At 37.2% G+C, this 22,282-nt stretch overlaps 1 protein-coding gene across 3 annotated transcripts in view; it reads right to left on the bottom strand.

Annotated features, from left to right (window-relative positions):
• LOC150090205 (uncharacterized) overlaps nucleotides 1–22,282 on the bottom strand; it is a 480,645-nt gene that overhangs the window by 357,867 nt on the left and 100,496 nt on the right. The window lies entirely within an intron of this gene.

Genomic DNA, 22,282 nt, shown 5'->3' with positions numbered 1-22,282 from the left:
CAGGCTTTTGCTGCACCAGCCAAAAAAAAAGTAGATAAGAAAATCATCCAGTTCCAAAGCTTCTCTCAAAGGTGGACTAGGAAATGGCACCAGAGTAATTGAGGATGGCATGCTGGAATATACTACAGCTTTCTGATTCACAGACCATTTAAACACTGATATATCCACCACACAAAAGTAGCAGTCATCATAATGGTTTATGGGATCCCTCCATATTCAAAGTATAGCAAAAGGCATACACTTATGCCTACTCTCTAATGTTGACTCACAACTGCCACAGCAGCCTTGATCATCCAGAGGCATTCTGAAGTAGGCTTCATATGCACTACAAAAACTTGGTGGCACCAATGATGTTATGCTTCACTTGCATCACATCTGCATAACATCCACAAACATAGCAATAAGAGTCTGAAGACAACTGTGATATGTCTTTTAATGGTAGCCATGGCAAACTGCAAAGGAATAAAGAATGATCATGTGAATACTACAGGCTTTTATATATTATGGTATCAGCGCACACACTTATGTAATAAATATAAATGTCGCAAAAACAAGTAACCTTCGACTGTCACCAAAATATTGATGGGAGAAACCCAATGATATCACTGGCACACAAAATGCATATAAAAAAAATGGTTAAATATAAATATATCATTGGGCTCTAGTTTTGGACCTCAGGAAGTCAGAAAATGCATTGACCCACATAAAACTTAATTTTAGAAAATGTGTTTTGAGGATATAGTCAATACTGCCTGATTTTGTACATTACAGTATAATGGGAGAAGTGTGCAAAAGTATTTAACCCAAAACCTTTTTTGATAGTAAATGAATGGAATACTTAATTGGAGGGAACTACAAATAATTGTGACCTTTTCAAGATTAACTTACTTTTAATAAGAAGCCAGTTTCAATATGCCACCTTCAATAAGAAGTCAAGTACCGCATGAAGCCAGCTGACACTGGTTTTCGATTTATTTCAGCCATACTTGCACTTTTATGAAAGAATTATATAGCAGAAATAAGCTAGTCTGTAATCAAGTCACAAAGGAGATTAGGCAGGCGAAGGCAGGTTATGAGAAATCTTTGGCAAAGGATGCCAAGAAAAACAGCAAGGATATCTTTACTTATATAAACTCTAAAAGGAAGGGGATGAATCAGATTGGTCCACTTGATATCGATGGTTCGAGTGTTGATGATCCTGCTCAGATAGCAAACAAACTGAATGAGTATTTTGCATCTACATTCACACTTGAGGAGTTATTAAGGTTTGAAAATGACAGAAGGTTATCAAATTGTAGCTGCGTGCTTAATGATTTTGTAATAACTCAAAGCAAAGTGGAGGAGAAATTGTTGAAGTTAAATATAAGAAAGGCACCTGAGATGGATGGGATCTATCCAGTTATATTAAAGGAGGCGCAAAAGGAACTAAGCAAACCTTTACCATAATTATGACAGCATCCTTGTACTCAGGGGAGGTCCCCACGGACTGGAGATGTGCAAACGTATCCCCAATTCACAAAGGGGGATCGAAGGGTGACAGGAGTAATTACAGACCAGTTAGTTTAACTTCTGTTCCGGGTAAAATAATGGAGTCACTGGTTAAAGATGCATTGCAGGATCATCTAGATAAGACTGCAGCAATAATTCAGACACAGCATGGGTTTGTTAAGGGAAAGTTTTGTCTGACAAATTTGATTGAATACCATGATGGTTACCAAGGAACTGGATGCAAAAAATAATTTTGATATCATATACTTGGATTTCAGGAAAGCTTTTGACACTGTTGTGCATGGAAGACTACTGTATAAATTGGAGCAGAATGGTATTAAGGGTAAGTTGCTACAATAGATAAAAGGGTGGTTGAGTGGGAGAAGACAGAGGGTGATAATCAAAGGACGCTGCTCTTTGTGGACTAATGTTATTAGTGGAGTTCCACAGGATTCGGTGTTGGGCCCACTTTTGTTTTGTATATTTATCAATGATATTGATGAAGGAATATCAGGCTTAGCGTCCAAGTTTACAGATGATACAAAGGTTAGCAGGGTTGTTAATGACAGTAATGGCTGTGTGCCACTGCAACAGGATCTAGAAAATTTGGGAAGATGGGCTGAGAAGTGGCAACTGAAGTTTAATATTGACAAATGCAAAGTACTGCATATGGGTAGAAGTAATCCCAGAGGAACGTACCAACTGTGTGGTACTACGCTTTTTTTTTTTTTTTTATGTAAACCCAAAACACAAGAGGTATTAGAACCTATAGTACTTAGTACCGTGCTTGGGTTAGAAAGAAAATGAAAAAGACCTGGGAGTAATTGTGCAGTCCGATATGAAGTATTCTGAGCAATGCAGACAGGCAGCAAGAGCAGGTCATGGGGTTTTGTCAATGATATACAGAAATTTTACTAGCAGGGAAACACAGGACTTCAAACCCAGTGTTAAAACCTTGATGAATCCAGAATTGAGAGGCTAAAAATCACATTATGTTGGAAAAATGAGTAGACTCAGATTGTCTTCTAAGCAACAAAAATCCACTCAAAAATATTAAAATAATTTTTAGACAACTGTGTAATCTGTACAGCTAAAAATAAATGAAATCCTACCAATTATCACAAAAACACTTCACCTGAAATAACAGTCAAGGATGCAAGAATAAACACACAGAAATGAGATGGTTCACTTACAGAAAAGATGATAAAAAGCAGAGACCAAGTGCTCAAAATAAGATATTTAAGACTGCTACCAAATACTTCCAAGCTTTTGCTTCTATTTCCCACTAATAACAAAAAAAATGAAGTATAGATGGGAGTAACTATGCTTTATTACTACAATAAAAAATGTAGGGCCGGATTTATAGAAAATAAGATTTAAAACCAAAGAATGTGAAGAGGTTCTAAAATATATAATCAGTGGTATAATGATGCCAATGCAGTGCATTGGGGCCCACTGCCCTCAACAGAAAAAAATTGGGTAAAAATGTAAGTTTTTTTAGTTATGTTTATGATAAAATTTACTTCAACTATGAACAATAATTTTTTTCACACAAAGCATGTTTATTGTTAGCTAGCTACACAGCACAAGCAAAACTGCAGTGAATAGAGGTGAAATGGTATTAGCATAGCTGCTGCTTCCAGGGCAATTTTAAGGATTTTTTATTTTTACCAAAACAAATATTTTTGGGTGGGACACTAAATTTTGCATTAGTGTGAGCCCACTTTTTCTAGTTACAACACTGTATATAATTATAGATTTTTATCCTCAGTGAAGGAAATTCTAATAACCTTGGAAGTTTAAGACTAAACCGACATTGACAAAATAGTATTATTTCTAATAGTGACTTAAATAATGATTGGTAAAATATAACAACAGAAGTTTTATAACAGCAGCAAAAGAATTTGATGTAAATTTCAAATACAGCAGAAATTTTATGGATAGGTTAAAATAAAATACTAAGACTACTTCTAGAAAGGTAAGAGGAATTCGTAAAAATGCTGAAGAATTTGTCAGTGAAATTAATAACCAGTTTCAGAAAACAAAGTTAATGAAAAAAGTATCTGGAACAATATATTCTTTATTGACTTGCAGATTTGAATATGAAATTCAAAGTGAAATTTTCACTTTGAATGTGATCAAACTAGACTTGAATATGAAATGACTCTGAATGTGATTAAAGCAGATTCAAATATAAACAACTTTGAATATGATAAAAGCAAACTTGAATATGAAATGACTTCTGGAAGAAGTCTAAGTTTTGGAGGAAAGGACACACATTGGACAACCCATTCTTATATATTAGATATTCAAATTGTTTTGTCAGGAAAATTAGGAAAGAAAATTTACATTTGCTTCCAAGGAACAGGAGGCCAATTTAGCCTGAAAATTATCAAGGAAACTGAAAAGAATGCAGAGCAAAGTTTCCAGCATTCCCCCCACCCTCATCTCCCTCAACCATGCACAATACTACTGGTACTAATAATAACTGGTATCACTACTAATACTAATATGATAACACTAATAATAATATTTTAATGTAATAGTAATATAATACTAACACTAGGTGGTAGAAGATAACTCTAATCAACCACAGCAATACCACAACTTTGCTTATTGGAGGCTTAAAGTGGTGAAACCCATTTTTAGTCTCCAGAGAAAAGTCTCTCCCCCCCCCAATCCCTTCTTTCCTTCAGCCCATGCACGGTACTATAGGTTTTAATACCTTTTGCATTTTCATTTAAAAAAAAAAAAATCTCAGATGCAAGTTCCTCTGTTAAAATGATACCTATTCATGTCAAGAATTGGATCAAACATATTTAACCTTTAGTTTTGACTGAGAACAGAATTTATCTGTTGGTTGATTCTTGGTCAGATTAGAACGATGAAAACTTGATTAAAGAAGCTATACAAGGTAAAAAAATTTATACAAATATCATTACACCAAAAAACATCCAAATGTATATAAACTGAATAGGTATTTTGCATTCACAATCACACAAGAGAAAATCTTTAGGGATGGGGATGCCACAAGTTTATCAAATTCTAACAGAGAGCCAAATGTTTTGTGATAAATGAGAGGAAAGTGGAAGAGAAACTGAAAGAGAGAGCCACTGGATGTGTACTTCTGCAGAAGTACACATCCAGTGGCTCTCTCTTTCAGTATAAAATTATAATTATAAGAATAAAAGTTGAGATAATATTCAAAAGTATTAATGAAAAAAGAAGCAGCAACTATATTAAGTAATTGAGTTTTCATGAAGAACATGCATTCTTTGCTTTCTTATCAGTTTTCTGCAACTTCATTCTGAAAATGTTAATATATGCTTAGTTAACTTACACAATTAGAAAATATCAGAAATTCATGTCTAATATTTCCTCAATTTGTTTACTGAACAGTAAGCATAAATACCACAGACTGTCCAGAGCAAATTCTATTCAGTTTTTATATTCCATACAGTGATACCAACTGATGATGTTACCAATAGCAAACTCTAAATGAAAACCATTCTGGGAAATAACTGTAGAAGCTACTAGACTTTTACACCAACTTAGAAATACTGTTCAAGGCTTGGACCTAAATGGATGTCAGATGAACTAATGAGACTCATGACAAAGAAGAAAAACCTGTAGTAGATATAAACTAGTCCGTGATCAGGTTAGAAAGGAGGTTAGGCAAGCTAAGGCAAATTGTGAGAAGTCTTTTGCTAAGGATGAAAAGAAAAACAGCAAGACTCCTTCAATTACGTAAACACTAGAAGGAAGGGAATGAATCACATCAGTTCACTTGATGTTGATGATCCTGCTCAGATCGCTGATAAACTGAATAGGTATTTTTGCATTCACAATCACACAGAAGAAAATCTTTAGGGATGGAGATGCCACAAATTTATCAAATTCTAACAGGGAGCCAAATGTTTTGTGATAAATCAGAGGAAAGTGGAAGAGAAATTGATGATGATAAGAGATATAAAATAGAAATAACATAAACATGATACAAGATACATATACTGTAAGTTCAATATTGCAATATACAGGGTGTTTCGAAAGTGATGGTCAATAATTTAAAGGTGAACTATACAGACTATATGCAAAAAAGTCTAGTAAACATGGGTCCTTAAGTGAATCGTTTTCGAGATATTGCACATTTCTAGTTGGAAGCCACCACTGACAAGGTGAACTGTCCAGAGTTGGGAGCCACCACTGACTTCTTTGTTTAGTTTAGGTTAGGTTATGCTCATTCTCTCCCTTTCCCCTCTCTCAATGCTCTGAGACGTAGCGGGCATACTAATACTTGTCAAAGGATAGTCAACATGGAAAGAGGTTACAACAACCGAAGAGTATGCAGACATGCACTTCATGTATGGTAAAGCCAATGGCAGTGCACTCAAGGCTGCATGTTTGTACCAAGAAGCATTTCCCTGCCGAAAGAAGCCCAACAGGCGCACATTCATCAGGGTACATCAATGCCTTAGAGAACATGGGCGGTTCGCATGGAGTACGAGTAGGTAAGCCCAGAAGCACAACACCTGATGTTGAGGAAAGAGTGTTAGAAAAAATACAAAATCCAGAAATTTCAACAAGGAGGGTTGCTCTGCAAGAGCGTGTACTGAGTCATAGCAGTGTGGGTGAATTTTACATCGCCAATTACTGTATCCCTACCATACAAGTGTGTACAAGGTCTCAGCAATACAGACTACCCTCCCAGAGCAAACTTCTGCCAGTGGATGCAACAACAGTGCATCCTGAACCCCCAAAATTTTGTTCACTGACGAAGCTGGGTTTACTCATGATGGTATTTAGCATTAGTAGAGGCATTTAATGCAAGAAAGCAAGCAGCATCAGCCAAAAAAAAAAAAATAATAATAAATAAATAAAACCACTTCCACTTCAATCCTCTGTTCGTTCAAAATACCTGTCCAGCTGAGCCTTACACTTATTTAGGCTATCAACTTCCACGACAAGGGATGGAAGTCTGTCCCACCAACCAACCACCCACTGGCTAAAGGCAAATTTCCGCATGGATATCCTACATCTGTCTTTCCTCAATTTGAATTTATGCCCTCTCAGGTGATTATTCTGAGCAAGAGGAAGAATCCCATCAGCATTGAGCATGCTCAAACCATTCAAGGCTTCTATCAGATCACCTCGCCGGTGCCTAGTCCCCAGACACTGTAATTTGCAAAACTTAAGCCTTTCTTCGTAAGAGCAACCCTTCGTTCCATTCACTAACCTTGTTGCCCTTCTCTGTACTCGTTCCAGCAGCTCTACATCCTTCATCAAATGAGGCCTCCAAACCTGTATGCAGTACTCAAGGTGCAGCCTGACCATTGCCTTATACAAGGGAATAATCATCTTATTCCTGCTAGAAAAATTCCTATATATCATTGACAATACACCATGAGCTACTCTTGCAGCCCGTCTGCACTGCTCAGAGAACTTCATATCGCCTGCACAATTACCCCCAGGTCCTTTTCATTCTCTAACACTGTCAGTGTAGTACCACAGCATTGATACATTGGTCTGGGGTTACTGTTTCCCATATGTAGTACTTTACATTTGTCAATGTTAAACTTCATTTGCCACCTCTCAGCCCATCTGCTCAACCTTTCCAGATCCTGTTGCAACAGCATAGTGTCAGTAGTGTCCTTGACAACCCTGCCAACCTTCGTATCGTCTGCAAACATGGACATTAAGCTTGATATACCATCATCAATATCATTTATAAATACAGAAAACAAAAACGGACCCAACACTGAACCCTGAGGGACTCCTCTAATAACATTAGTCCATGATGAGCAGTGTCCATTGATTACCACTCTCTGTCTTCTCCCACTCAACCACCCCTTTATCCATAGCAGCAATTTGCCTCCAATGCTACAATGCTCCAATTTGTGCAGCAGTCTTCCATGTGCAACAGTATCAAAAGCCTTTCTAAGATCCAAGTATATAATATCAAAGTTATTCCCTGCATCCAGTTCTTTTGTGACTGCATCATAGTATCCAATCAAATTGGTCAGGCAAGACTTCCCCTTAACAAAACCATGCTATGTCCGAGCTATAACTGAAGTCTTGTCTAGATGATCCTGCAGTGCTTCTTTAACCAGTGTCTCCATTAATTTTCCTGGAACAGAAGTTAAACTCACAGGTCTATAATTACTTGTGTCAGCCTTTGATCCTCCTTTGTGAATTGGGGTCACATTTGCACGTCTCCAGTCTGTGGGTACCTCCCCTGAGTCCAAGGAAGCTCTCATAATTATGGTTAAGGGTTTGCTTACTTCCTTTGCTGCCTCCTTTAATATAACTGGATAGATCCCATCCACCCCAGGTGCCTTTCTTGTGTTTATCTTCAACAATTTCTCCTCCACTTTACTCTCAGTTATTGCAAAATCATCTAGCTTACTGCCAGAGTTGAATGCACCTCTGGCATTCCCCTCGCTGAATAACTCCTCATGTGTGAATGTCGATGCAAAATATTCATTTAGTTTGTTAGCTACCTGAGTAGGATCATCAACAGTTGACCCATCAATATCAAGTGGACCAATCTGATTCATCCCCTTCCTTCTAGAGTTTACATAAGTAAAGAACTCTTTGCTGTTTTTCTTTGCATCCCTTGCCAAACATTTCTCGTAATCTGCCTTCGCCTGCCTAACCTCCTTTGTGACTTGGTTACAGATAAACTTGTATCTATCATAGACTTCTGTGTCACGTGTTAATTTGTATGTATCCCATGCATTTTTCTTCTCTGCCATATGTCTCATTAGTTCATCTGACATCCATTTAGGCCTAAACCTTGAACAATATTTCTTAGTTGGTATGTAAAGACTAATAGCTTTCAAGATAAGTTCTTTGAATGCTTCCCATTTTGAATTTGCTGTGGGTAACATCAGTTGGTCCCACTGTATAAAATTTAAATACTGTCTCAGACCATCGTAGTCGCCTTTACAAAAGCAATAACCCTTCCCTTTACCCCTAATGGTAGTTACCTCTTTGAGTAAATCGCACTTCAGCACACTGTGATCACTGCCACCTAGTGGTTCATTTATCTGCAGATTCTTAATGCATGAAGAATCTCTACTGATAATCAAATCAAGAGTATTACTCCCTCTAGTTGCCTCCTGAACATGGTGATGTAGAAAACAATCATCCAATAAATCCACAAAAGCCTTGCTAGTGTGTGTGTGAGACCAGCCCCCAAATTCCAGTCAATATCTGGGAAATTAAAATCCCCCATTATAAGACTCTCTGATTTACTGGCCCACTCTATTTCCCTGTACTGTTTCTTATTACACTCATCAGAGTCATGAGGCCTATAGCACACTCCTACTCTCAATTTTTATCTCCCAATGCTTATGTCACACCAAACTGACTCGACACTGCACTGTCCAGCGATGTCGACTGGCTTCACTTCCTTGGATTTATGTGTTTCTTAACTAATAGCATAACCCTCCTCCCTTCCTATCCTGTCTATCCTTTCTTTAGTCATTGTACTCCCCAAATTCCAGTTCTGCATTCCTTATATCTGTGTGACACCACGTCTCTGATATCCGAACAATATCTGCCTTTGATGTTTTGAGCAATACCTCAAATTCATCAAATTTATTTACTAAACTCCTAGCATTGGTGTACACGCAAGTATACATGCACCTGTTTCTATTCTTAGCTACCCTAACACAACCCATGTGTTTACTTGTACCGCAATGACTCCCAGCAGTCTCTGAAATATCCTGCATCTTGTTTTTCAGGCTTCTGCTCATTCCAATAGAAGCAGTGCAAGAATCTCTTTCACCTCTGCCAGTGGTTACTATTTTTAATTTTCATAACCGTCACGTTTGGTCCGATGAAAATCCTAATGCAATTCATGAGTCATGACATCAGCAACGTTTCTCGTTGAAAGTCTGGGCAGGACTACTAGAAGACTGTATAATTGGACCACACTTTCTGACAAACAGGCTAACAGGAGAGCTGTACCTTCAGTTCCTGCAGAATGTTCTTCCAGACCTCCTTGATTATGATAATGTTCCACTTCAACCACACCAGAACATGTGGTTTATGCATGATGGTGCACCGGCACATTTTGCTCGAGTTATGACTCGTTATCTAACTAGAAAGTATGGTCACTGGTTTAGAGGGAGAGGTGGGCCTGTAATGTGACCTTCCAGATCACCAAACTTAAATCCTATGGATTTTTGTATCTGGGGTCATGTAAAAAGCTTGGTGTACATTTCTGACATTAACACAGTTGAGGAATTGCAGTGTTGGGTTGAAGGAGCCTTTCAGCAAATCAGAAATGACCCAGGAATGCCTGAGAGGATTTGCAACTCAATGCAGAGAAGACTACAAAGCTGCATATGGATGCAAGGACAGCATTTTGAACACCTTTTGTAACATCTGTAAGATCCTGTGGTGTTGAAACCAAAAATTAAAAATATTTTATCTTATGTTTAATAAAACCACCCTTAGCAAAGGATTCACAGCTTTTTGCTAAACTAGTGCTCCCATAGTCAGTGGCAGATCTTAACAGAAAATGTGCATTATCTCAAAAACGGTTCATTTGCGGCCCGATGTTCACTGGGACTTTTTTGTTTGTACTTTTTTTTATTTTAGTTTGTACTTTTCACTTTTAAATTATTGACCATCATTTTTGAAACACCCTGTATATATTTAATAATACAAAGTTCATAGCATAACCGGTGCACGTGTTGTTACTGTATTAAGTATACAAGTTTTCGTAGCACACGCTTCTTGATTAGACCAGGGTTGAAGCCCGTCACCACCAAATACGGAGGATGCGGAAAGGTCAGGGAATGACCACCGCATATTCCCGGAGCAATATGGCCTTAGTTGCTAATGCTCCTAAAAATCAAATAACAACAACAAGTTTTCGTAGTATTTTTTATTTTACTGAATTCGAATGGAAATTATGCCTTACACCAAAGCAGCAAACCAAAAAGATCAAGGTAGTAGTGGGAGTGCCTTGGCTCTGGGAAAAACTGAAGGGGATGGATATCCTTTGAATCACTGCCTTATGTAATGTACTGCTTATTTGAGGTTTGCAGAGTTATCTGGAATGGAACATGACATTAACTGGGGGGGGGCAGTCATTGTGTGTGCTGTTGTAAAGAGTGTGAGGATATTAGACACCAACTCAGCATTGTTATGGGCCTTTATGAGAGCTGGAAGAACAGAGTGAACACCCTCAAAGGATTTAAATTGGCCATCAAGCTCCTGACATCAATGCTAGAGCTTGCACTTGATCATCAGGCAACACAGTGGCAACCGCCCCCAAGGCAGAATGCACTGGTTGCACACGAGGTAGCTATGGTTGGTGACCGTTAGGGAAATGGGAAATATATTGTGCAAAAAGGATAGGTAGAATAGGACCAAGGTATGTCCACCAAGGGCAAAAATAGATTACATTGTAGAGCAGATATAATCTTTTAAAAGTACAAAAAGTCATACTGTTGCACACACTGGTACTAATGATATTAAGAGTAGGAGTTCTGTGGATTTATAAGTATAGGACAATATTGAAAAAAAGTCACGTCAGGGTTAAATTTAAGTGTCTGCAATTCTGCCCAGACATGACAAGAGGGAGTATATGAGAGACTTTTCAATTCAGCCCTGGAGAGATTGTGCAAGTCTCATAGGTAAAAATTTTCTCAGCTTGGGCTGTACTTGTTAACAGGAAAGACTGCTTCTACAGGGAATGGGATACACTTAAATAGAAAGGGTGCAAAAATATTTCCTGATGCTATCAAGTCAGTATTAGGGAGTCAGAAAACTGCTACGTTGAGGGATACATGGAATAATATATTAACAATAGCCGCAGGCAGAGGTAAAAGTTATTCTTGCACAGGGAGTCGGAAAACTGCTAGTGTGGAGGGATACAGGGCTTAACAATAGCCCACAGGCAGAGGTGAAAGTTATTCCTGCACTGCTTCTATTGGAATGAGCAGCAACCTGAAAAGCAAGGTGGTTGAGATTTCAAAGACTGCTGAGATTTATCATGCAACAAAAAAAAAAAAAAAAACATGGGCTGTGTTGGAGTAAGAACAGGTGCATGTGTACTTGCATGCACAACAATGCTAGGACCATAATAAATAAATTTGATGAATCTGAAGTGCTGGTCAAAACATGAAATGTGGACATTGTTGGGAACTCAGAGATGTGGTGTTAGTTGAGGGGGGGAGTTATGTTCTTAGTTAAGAAGCACAAAATCTAAAGCAGTACATCTAGTTAACATGGGTGGCCAAGTGCAGTGTTGAGTCAGTTTGGTGTGACATAAGCACTGGGAAAGCAAAAATAAGAGTAAGAGTGTGTTATAGGTCTAATGATTCACACGAGTACAATGAACAACTGTACAAAGAAATAGAGTACACCAATAAATTAGAATGTGGAGGATTTTAATGGGGGATTTTAACTTTCCGGATATTGAGTGGAACTTGTGGGTTGCTCACTCAAATGCTAGAAAGAGTTTTGTGGATTTATTGGATAACTGTTTTCCACAGCAGCATGTTATTTAAACATGTAAGTACCATCAAGGATAAAGGGAAGGGTTGTTGTTTTCATAAAGGTTGCTACAATGGTCTCAGACAGTTTTAAATTCTATACAGTGGAACAAACTGATGATGTTACCATCAGCCAATTCTAAATAAGAAGCAGTCAAGGAATTAATCATAGAAGCTACTTGGCTGTTCTTACCAACTAAGAAATAGTGTTGAAGATTTAGGCCTAAAAGGCCGTTAGATGCACTAATGAGCCTTGTGACAGAGAAGAAAATTGCATGGGATACATATATATTAACAGACAACACAGAAGCCTATGGTAGATATAAACCAGTTTATAATCAAGTCACAAAGGAGGTCAGGCAAGTGAAGGCAAATTACAAGAAATCTTTGGCGAAGGATGCAAAGTAAAACAGCAAAAACTTCTTTACTTATGCAAACATTAGAAGGAAAGGGATGAATCAGATTGGTCCACTTGATATTGATGGTTCGACTGTTGATGATCCTGCTCAGGTTGCTGACAATCTGAATGCGTATTTTGCATCTACATTCAGAAATGAGGAATTCTTTAGAGAAGTGGAATTTCAATTCCTGTGATCGAGACATAGGATTGAAAAGACCTGTCAGCTTCAGGAAGGAATGTTTTTTTTTTTGCAAAATTTATGTTAAACTTTTAAATTAATTTTTCTTCCCAAAATGTTACCACCTTGTCGGAGTGAGGAGGCTTGAGTATTCCGATGACCCAGAGAGCGATAGGTAGCTAGACTACCGTTAGGGCCACCCTTGCCAGACAGGTCAAAGGGTAGGGATCAGACGAAGAGTAACATACTGGTCCTCCAGGTTGGGGGTTGTGCGGGAGGCTGGTTCCCTCCCCATGTAAAAAAAATAAAAAACTCATAAAGCTCAAAGAGGAAAACTGGACATACAAAGGGATGCGACTCAGACTGGAAAAAGGAAACGAAAAGGAATAATGGACATTTTAAATATTGCAACATGGAACATAAGAGGAGGATTAGGATATAAAGAAGTCGAACTACTTAAACATTTAAAACAGAAGAAAGTAAATATAGCAGTAATAACAGAAACAAAGAAAAAATTAAAATGTACGAAAGTTTATGATTCTTATATAATGATATACAGTGGAGTAGATAAAAAGGAAAGAGCTAGTGGAGGGGTAGCAATATTAATAGATCGGAAATGGAAAACCAAAATACAGAGCTACACATTTATAAATAATAGAATAATAACAGTAAGATTTTAATTAGACAGGTTATTTATGTATAATTGGAATTTATGCTCCAGAAGATGGAAAAGAGGAAGAAACAGATAAATTTTATTTAGAGTTACAAAAAGAACTAGATAAGAATATAAAAAAGGACCATGCAGTTATTTTGGGAGATTATAATGCTCGGGTAGGGAATAAGCCAATAAAAAATATTATGGAGAAAATAAAGTAAATGGAAACGGATATAAATTAAGAGATTTTGCAACATTTAATAATTTAAAGATAACAAATACATTTTTTAGAAAACGTGATATACATAAATATACATGGTCGGCAAGAGGTACACAATTAATAATAGACTATGTAATAGTAAATCAAAAATTAGCAAAATCAAAAATTAGCAAAACAATGTCGAGATACTAGGGTGTTTAGAGGATATGATATTAATTCAGATCATCTTTTAGTGGCTTCAAAAATAGAGTTATGGGCTAAATGGAAGAAGAGAAAAGCTATTAAACAGGGGAAGGAGCAGTTGGGTTATAAAGTATATCTACTTCAAGAAGAAAGTATACAAAATTTATATGAAAAAAGGATTAAAGACAAAATAAGTAAAACATCGGAGAGAGAACGGAATAATATACGAAATGTAATTCAAAAGATAGCAAAAGAAACACTAGGACAATTCAGGAAAAACTATAGGGGGGGGGGGTAAAGATATGGAATGAAGAAATAGCTAAAGCAGTACAAGATAAATATCTTAAATATATACAAAACAGGACAAGTGAGAACGAAGAAATATATAAACAAGAACACAATAAAACTAAAGATATAATAAGTAAGGCTAAAGCAGAGTCATGGGATAGATTTATAAGCACAATAGAACATGATGTTCATGGAAGACAAAATTTGGCATATAAAACGATGAAAAACTTGAACAGCACAAAGAAAGACACTTCAAGAATAAATATAATAAATGAAGAACAATGGAAAAAACATTATGAAGAATTGTGGAAAGACCCAACATATTAAAAAGAAGAGATACAGTTAGACCCAGTTAGTGACATAAATCCGATAACGAAGAAAGAATTGGAAAAGGCATTGAAAGCTACAAAAAATAGGAAATCAGTAGGAATGGATGGCATAAATGCAGGACTGATCAAGTATGGAGGAAGTTTTTTAAAAGACAGGATACTAAATTTATTTAATAAATGTTGAGAACAATATCAGAAGAATGGAAGATAGCAAAAATTATTTCAATATTTATAAAAGGAAATAGAAATGATAGAAAGAATTATAGAGGGATTAGCATACTAAATACATTATATAAAATGTATAGCAAAATAATAAATAATAGAATTAAAATTATCTCTGATGAAATATTAATAGAAGAATAGGCAGGATTCAGAAAAGGAAGATCATGTAGAGATAATATATTTATGTTAAAACAAATAATAGAAAAACGAAAAGTGTTTAATTTAGAAACGCATTTAGCATTTATAGATTATGAAAAAGCATTTGATCGAGTAGTAGTAGTAGTGGTGGTGGTGACATGTGATGCAAGAAAGCAAGTGTATGAGCTTATGCAGCATCAGCCAAAAAAAAAAAAAAAAAAAAAAAAATCACACCATTCCCTCCAAATGCCTGTCCAGTTCCTCCTTAAATTATTCAACCTATCAACTTCCACAACGACAGATGGAAGTTTGTTCCAGCAATTAACCACCCACTGGCTAAAGGCAAATTTCCACACATCTATTCTACATCTGTCTTTTCTTAATTTGAATTTTTGCCCCCTTAGGTTCGTAATCTGAACAAGTGGAAGGATCCCATCAGAATTCAGCGTGCTCAAGGCCTTATACACCTCAATCAGATCACCGCGCAAGTGCCTAGTCTCCAGCCACTGCAATTTGCAGAACTTAAGCCTCTCTTGGTAAGAGGATCCCTTCATTCCCCTCACCAATCTTGTTGCCCTTCTCTGTACATGCTCAAGTAAATCTACATCCTTCCTAAAATGAGGCCTCCAGACCTATACGCAGTACTCAAGGCGTGGCCTGACCATTGCCTTATACAGAGGGACAATCACCTCCTTCTCCCTGCTAGCAAAATTCCTATATATCATTGACAAAACCCCATGACCTGCCCTGGCGCCTGTCTGAATTGCTCAGAAAACTTCATATCTGACTGCACAATTACTCCCAGGTCTTTTTCATTTTCTACTACCTTAAGTGTAATACCACACAGTTGGTACATTTCTCTGGGGTTACTTCTACCCATATGCAGTACTTTGCATTTGTCAAGATTAAACTTCAGTTGCCACTTCTTAGCCCATCTGCCCAAATTATCTAGATCCTGTTGCAGTAGCACACTGCCATTACTGTCATTAACAACCCTGCCAACCTTTGTATCATCTGCAAACTTCGACATTAAGCCTGATATACCTTCATCAATATCATTGATAAATATACAAAACAATAGTGGACCCAACACCGAACCCTGTGGGACACCACTAATAACATTAGTCCACGAAGAGCAGCACCCATTGATTACTACCCTCTGTCTTCTCCCACTTAACCATCCTTTTATCCATTGTAGCAACTTACCCTTAATACCATTCTGCTCCAATTTGTACAATAGTCTTCCATGAGCAACAGTGTCAAAAGCTTTCCTGAAATCCAAATATATGATATCAAAATTATTTTTTGCATTCAGTTCCTTTGTAACATCATAATATCCTATCAAATTTGTCAGACAAGACTTTCCCTTAACAAACCCATGCTGTGTCTGAATTATGGGACATATGGAGTAATAAAGGACACCGAAAGCAGTTTACAAAAATAATACAGTTTATATCAAGGAACAAAAATAGTAGTAGATACAGGTAATAAATCAAGGAGTTAGACAGGGATGTAGCTTGTCACCAACACTGTTTAACATATATATTGAGAATATGATATGTAAATGGAAAGAAGAAATTAATACAGGTATATATTTAAATACAGAATAGGATTAATACACTGTTATTTGCAGATGATCAAGTAATTATTTAAGATAGTGAAGATAATTTACAAAGAGCAGTATTTAAATTAAACCAAATAACAGAAGAATATAAAGTTAAAATATCAACGATGAAAATTAGAACAATGGCTTTTAAAGGGAAAAATATGGTGAGAACAAAAATAGTTATAGACAATAAAATATTAGAACAAGTAAAACATTTTAAATATCTAGGATGTGATATAACATATGAACCAGAAATTGGTGAAATTTCAAAATATATGTGGAACAATAAAAATAACTCTGGCTAAGAAAACGAGGAAAGAAACACAATTGAAATTTTACAAAGTAATAGCAATACCAACACTTCTTTATGGTTCTGAAACATGGATACCAAAACAAAGAAACATTAATAGAATACAAGCTGCAGAAATGAAATTTTTAAGATATGTTAAAGGATGTACAAAATTAGATAAAATAACAAACGTAAATATTAGAAAGGAATTAAAGATTTACTCAATTAATGGAAGATAAGATTTGGTACAAGTAAACACATGGGTTGTGTTAGGGTAGCTAAGAATAGAAACAGGTGCATGTATACTTGCGTGTACACCAATGCTAGGAGTTTAGTAAATAAATTTGATGAATTTGAGGTATTGCTCAAAACATCAAAGGCAGATATTGTTGGGATATCAGAGACGTGGTGTCACACAGATATAAGGAATGCAGAACTGGAATTTGAGGAATACAACGTCTACAGAAAGGATAGACAGGATAGGAAGGGAGGAGGGGGTTATGCTATTAGTTAAGAAACACATAAAATCCAAGGAAGTGAAGCCAGTCGACATCGCTGGACAGTGCAGTGTCGAGTCAGTTTGGTGTGACATAAGCATTGGGAGATAAAAATTGAGAGTAGGAGTGTGCTATAGGCCTCATGACTCTGATGAGTGTAATAAGAAACAGTACAGGGAAATAGAGTGGGCCAGTAAATCAGAGAGTCTTATAATGGGGGATTTTAATTTCCCAGATATTGACTGGAATTTGTGGGTTGGTCACTCGCACACTAGCAAGGCTTTTGTGGATTTATTGGATGACTGTTTTCTACACCAGCATGTTCGGGAGGCAACTAGAGGGAGTAATACTCTTGATCTGATTATCAGTAGTGATTCTTCATGCATTAAGAATCTGCAGATAAAGGAACCACTAGGTGGCAGTGATCACAGTGTGCTGAAGTGGGATTTACTCAAGGAGGTAACTACCATCAGAGGTAAAGGAAAAGGTTTTTGCTTTCGTAAAGGCGACTATGATGGTCTGAGACAGTATTTAAATTCTATACAGTGGGACCAACTGATGATGTTACCAACAGCAAATTCAAAATGGGAATCTTGGAAGCTACCAGGCTTTACATACCAACCAAGAAATATTGTTCAAGGTTCAGGCCTAAATGGTTGTCAGATGAACTAATGAGACATATGGCAGAGAAGAAAAATGCATGGGATACATACAAATTAATGGGTGACATGGAAGCCTATGATAGATATAAGTTGGTGTGTAACCAAGTCACAAAGGAGATTAGGCAGGCAAAGGCAGATTATGAGAAATCCTTGGCAAAGGATGCAAAGAAAAACAGAAAAGAGTTCTTTACCTATTTAAACTCAAGAAGGAAAGGGATGAATCAGATTTGTCCACTGGATGTTGGTGGTTCAACAGTTGAGGATCCTGCTCACGTGGCTAACAATCTAAACAAGTATTTTGCATCTACATTCACACATGAGGAGTTATTCAGGAAGGGGAATGTCGTAGGTGAAGTAAACATTGGCAGTGAGCTAGATGATTTTCTAATAACTGAGAGGAAAGTGGAGGAGAAATTGTTGAGGATAAACATAAAAAAGGCACCCGGAGTGGATGGGATCTATCCAGTTATATTAAAGGAGGCAGCAAAGGAAGTAAGCAAACCCCTAGCCATAATTATGAGAGCTTCTTTGGACTCAGGGGAGGTACCCATAGACTGGAGATGTGCAAATGTAACCCCAATTCACAAAGGAGGATCAAAGGCTGACACAAGTAATTATAGACCTGTGAGCTTAACTTCGGTTCCAGGAAAATTAATGGAGGCACTGGTTAAAGAAGCACTGCAGGATCAACTAGACAAGAATTCAGTTATAGCTCAGACACAGCATGGTTTTGTTAAGGGCAGGTCTTGTCTCACCAATTTGATTGGATACTATGATGTAGTCACAAAAGAACTGGATGCAGGGAATAACTTTGATATTATATATTTGGATCTTAGAAAGGCTTTTGATACTGTAGCGCATGGAAGACTGCTGCACAAATTGGAGCAGTGTGGCATTGGAGGCAAATTGCTGCTATGGATAAAGGGATGGTTGAGTGGCAGAAGACAGAGAGTGGTAATCAATGGACACTGCTTTACGTGGACTAATGTTATTAGTGGAGTTCCTCAGGATTCAGTGTTGGGTCCATTGTTGTTTTCTGTATTTATAAATGATATTGATGATGGTATATCAAGCTTAATGTCCAAGTTTGCAGACGATACAAAGGTTGGCAGGGTTGTTAAGGACACTACTGATGCTATGCTGCTGCAACAGGATCTGAAAAGGTTGAGCAGATGGGCTGAGAGGTGGCAAATGAAGTTTAACATTGACAAATGTAAAGTACTACATATGGGAAACAGTAACCCCAGATCAACATATCAACTCTGTGGTACTATGCTGACAGTGGTAGAGAATGAAAAGGACCTGGGGGTAATTGTGCAGGCAGATATGAAGTTCTCTGAGCAGTGCAGACGAGCTGCAAGAGTAGCTCATGGTGTCTTGTCAATGATATACAGGAATTATTCTAGCAGGGATAGGGATGTGATTATTCCATTGTATGAGGCATTGGTCAGGCCACACCTTGAGTACTGTATATCTTGAGTACAAGTGACTTCCATCACTTGTTGTTGAAGTTGATAGCCTAAACAAATTTAAGGCTCAGCTGGACAGGTATTTCGAACGAACGGAGGGGTGAAATGGGAGTAGTGGTGGTTTTTTTTTTTGGGATCGCCTAATCCATGAAGGAAGATAAGATAAAAATTAATTTAATTGTTTTAATTGATTTTTTATTACTAATCATTTTGTGTTAATTTTATATTCATTTTAATTTCTGGAGCGTATCATACAGAAGTGTTCTACGTACCATATTGAGAAAAATTTCTCTTATTCTTCTACAAATACCAATTATATTAAGGGAGGCAGCAGAGGAAGTAAGCAAACCCGGAGCATCCTTAGATTCAGCGGAGGTCACCACAGACTGGAAATGTGCAAATGTATTTCCAATTCACACACGGGGAACAAAGGGTGACACGAGTAATTACAGACCCGTTAGTTTAATTCCTTTTCCAGGGAAAATAATGAAGTCACTGTTAATGAAGTAATGCAGGATCATCTAGACAAGACTGCAGTTATATTTCAGACACAAAATGGGTTTCTTAAGGGAAATCTTGTCTGACCAATTTGACTGAATATTAGGATGTGGTCATGAAGGAACTGGATGCAAAAATAATTCTGATATCATATACTTGGATTTCAGGAAAGCTTTTGATACTGTTGCACATAAAAGATTGCTGTACAAATTGGAGCAGTGTGGCATTAAGGCCAGCTGCTGCTATTGATAAAGGGATGGTTGAGTGGGAGAAGACAGAGTGATAATCAATGGACACTGCTCTTCATGGACTAATGTTATTAGTCCATGAAGAGCAGTGTTTAGCGTTGGGCAATCCTGTCTGACCCTTTGCTGTTTCTATATTTATCAATGATATTGATGAAGGCATATCAAGCTTGCAGGTTTGCAGATGGTTCAAAGGTTGGCAGGATGGTTAATGACTGTATGCTACTGCAATAAGATATGGAAAAGTTAGCCATATGGTCTGAGAAATGACAATTGAAGTTTAACATTGAAAAATGCAAAGTACTACACATGGGTGCAGTACTTTGCACTTTTCAATTGTTTGGTACTACACTCAGGATAGTGGAAAATGGAAACGACCTGAGTGTAACTGTGCAGTCAGATATGAAGTTCTCTGAGCAGGTGCAGTTAGGCTGAAAGGACAGTTCATGGGGTTTTGTCAATGATATACAGGAATTTTGCTAGCAGAGATAAGGAGTCAATTATCCCATTGTATAAGGCAATGGTCAGACCACATATGATTACTGCATATAGGTCTGGAAGCCTCATTTTTAGAAGGATGTTGACTGCTGGAACAAGTACAAAGAAGGCCAACAAGATTAGTGAGGGGAATAAAGGGGGTACTCTTACCAAGAAAGGCTTCAATTCTGTAGCTTGCAGCATCTGGAAACTAGGAATCTGCAAGGTGATCTGATTGAGGTGTTTAACACTTTAAATGGATTGAGCAAGCTCAATGCTGATGGGAATCTTCCTCTGGCTCAGACCATGCACACGTGGGGACATAAGTTCTAATTGAGGAAAGAAAGTTGCAGAATAGATGTGCGGAATTTTGCCTTTAGCCTGCAAGCGGTTAATTGCTGGAACAAATTTCCATTTGTTGTTGTGGAAGTTCATAACTTAAATAAATTCAAGGAAGACAAACTATTGGAGGGAATTGATAGGTGAAATGGGAAGTGGTGTTGGTTTTTTTTTTTTTTTTTTTTGGCTGGTGCTGTATAAGCCTTCTTGCATTCTATGTCACTACTAATGCTAATAAAATAAAAAGGCAGCTGGGGTGGCTAGGACCTACCTAATTATATTAATGCAGGTAGCAAAGGAAGTAAGCAAAACTTTAGCCATAATTGCATGACCAATTTCATTCTATACTATGATTCAGTAACCAAGGAAATGGATGCAAACTGTTTGTAATATGATTCTGGGCCACCACACATGGATAGGCAAGCACTGGCCTAATAATTGTAGTATAAACCCAAGAGATAACCTTTGGGTTTAGCTCCATATCTTAGTAATAGCATTCCTTGAGGCCCAGAAAATCCTTTTGGCTTTCCTGATGCAATGATCAAGATGGTGCTTCCAGTCTACTGCACAAAGAAAGAAAAAAAAATTAAGTTCTCTTTCTTGAAAAAGGTACAAGTACAGTTTTGTTGGGATTAAACATAAGTTTGATCTCGCTACGCCAACACTCCACATGGGATAATACTTTTTGCATTAGCTCAGTGGCAGTATGGTGAAATTTACCATTTACAATAATTGAATGTCTGCAAAACTGAAACAGTTAAAGCCCACCTGCTTCAATCCATCCAAAAGGCTATCTCAACCAGGCACCACAGTAATGGGGATAGATCTGTCCCTTGCAGACAATCCTGGCTAGTGGAAACCAAAAGGGCATCCCCAAACACACTGGCTGGAACTGTCCAGACAAACAACATGGGGTTAAACTAGGAACAGAGAGTACAACAGACCCCCCCCCACACACTTCTGTAGAGTCTGGATTACAGTAGTGAAGGATACCCTATCAAAGGCAGCTTCAATATCAAGAAAGGCAGCATGTGAAATTGTGATTGCCAACCTCTTTGAATTCAATTGCCCTTTCAAGGCATAAAATGATGTCATGAAAGCAGTTTCTGTTTCAGTTTCTGTCTTGCTGATAGGCAAATTGTACATTTGATAGAGGATAACTAGAAAGTTCCTCCTCACATATGCCTATCAATCAATTTCTCCAGTGTTTTTAAGAGAAAAAATAGTAGGCTGTTTGGTCTGTATGTCTTAGCTTCATGATAATTTAACTTATTTCCCTTATTATCTTCTGCAGAAGATAATAAGGGAAATAATATTCAAATCTTGCAAATAAGAGAGGATGAAAGACATATCTAAAGCACAGAGGTTTTTCATTGCTGCAGAGGTTTCTTTATTTTCAAAAAATAATTAAAAATAAGTTTTTAATTTAAAAAATAGATTTTTTTAAGTTGTATTCAAGAAAGATAGAAACAAAAGTGGCATTCAAAAGTTTGAATCATTTATTGCCAATTTTTAATATTATAAATGAGGTAATTTTTTACCCCGTTAACCAAATGCATGTGTGAGGAACAGAAAACAGCAAGCAAGG

This window comes from Mastigoproctus giganteus, chromosome 2 (assembly GCF_048544385.1).
Source record: "Mastigoproctus giganteus isolate SK-2022 chromosome 2, ASM4854438v1, whole genome shotgun sequence".
NCBI lineage: Eukaryota > Metazoa > Arthropoda > Arachnida > Uropygi > Thelyphonidae > Mastigoproctus > Mastigoproctus giganteus.
Note: the sequence above shows the minus strand (reverse complement) of the source record. Positions and strands in the feature narration are given on the sequence as shown.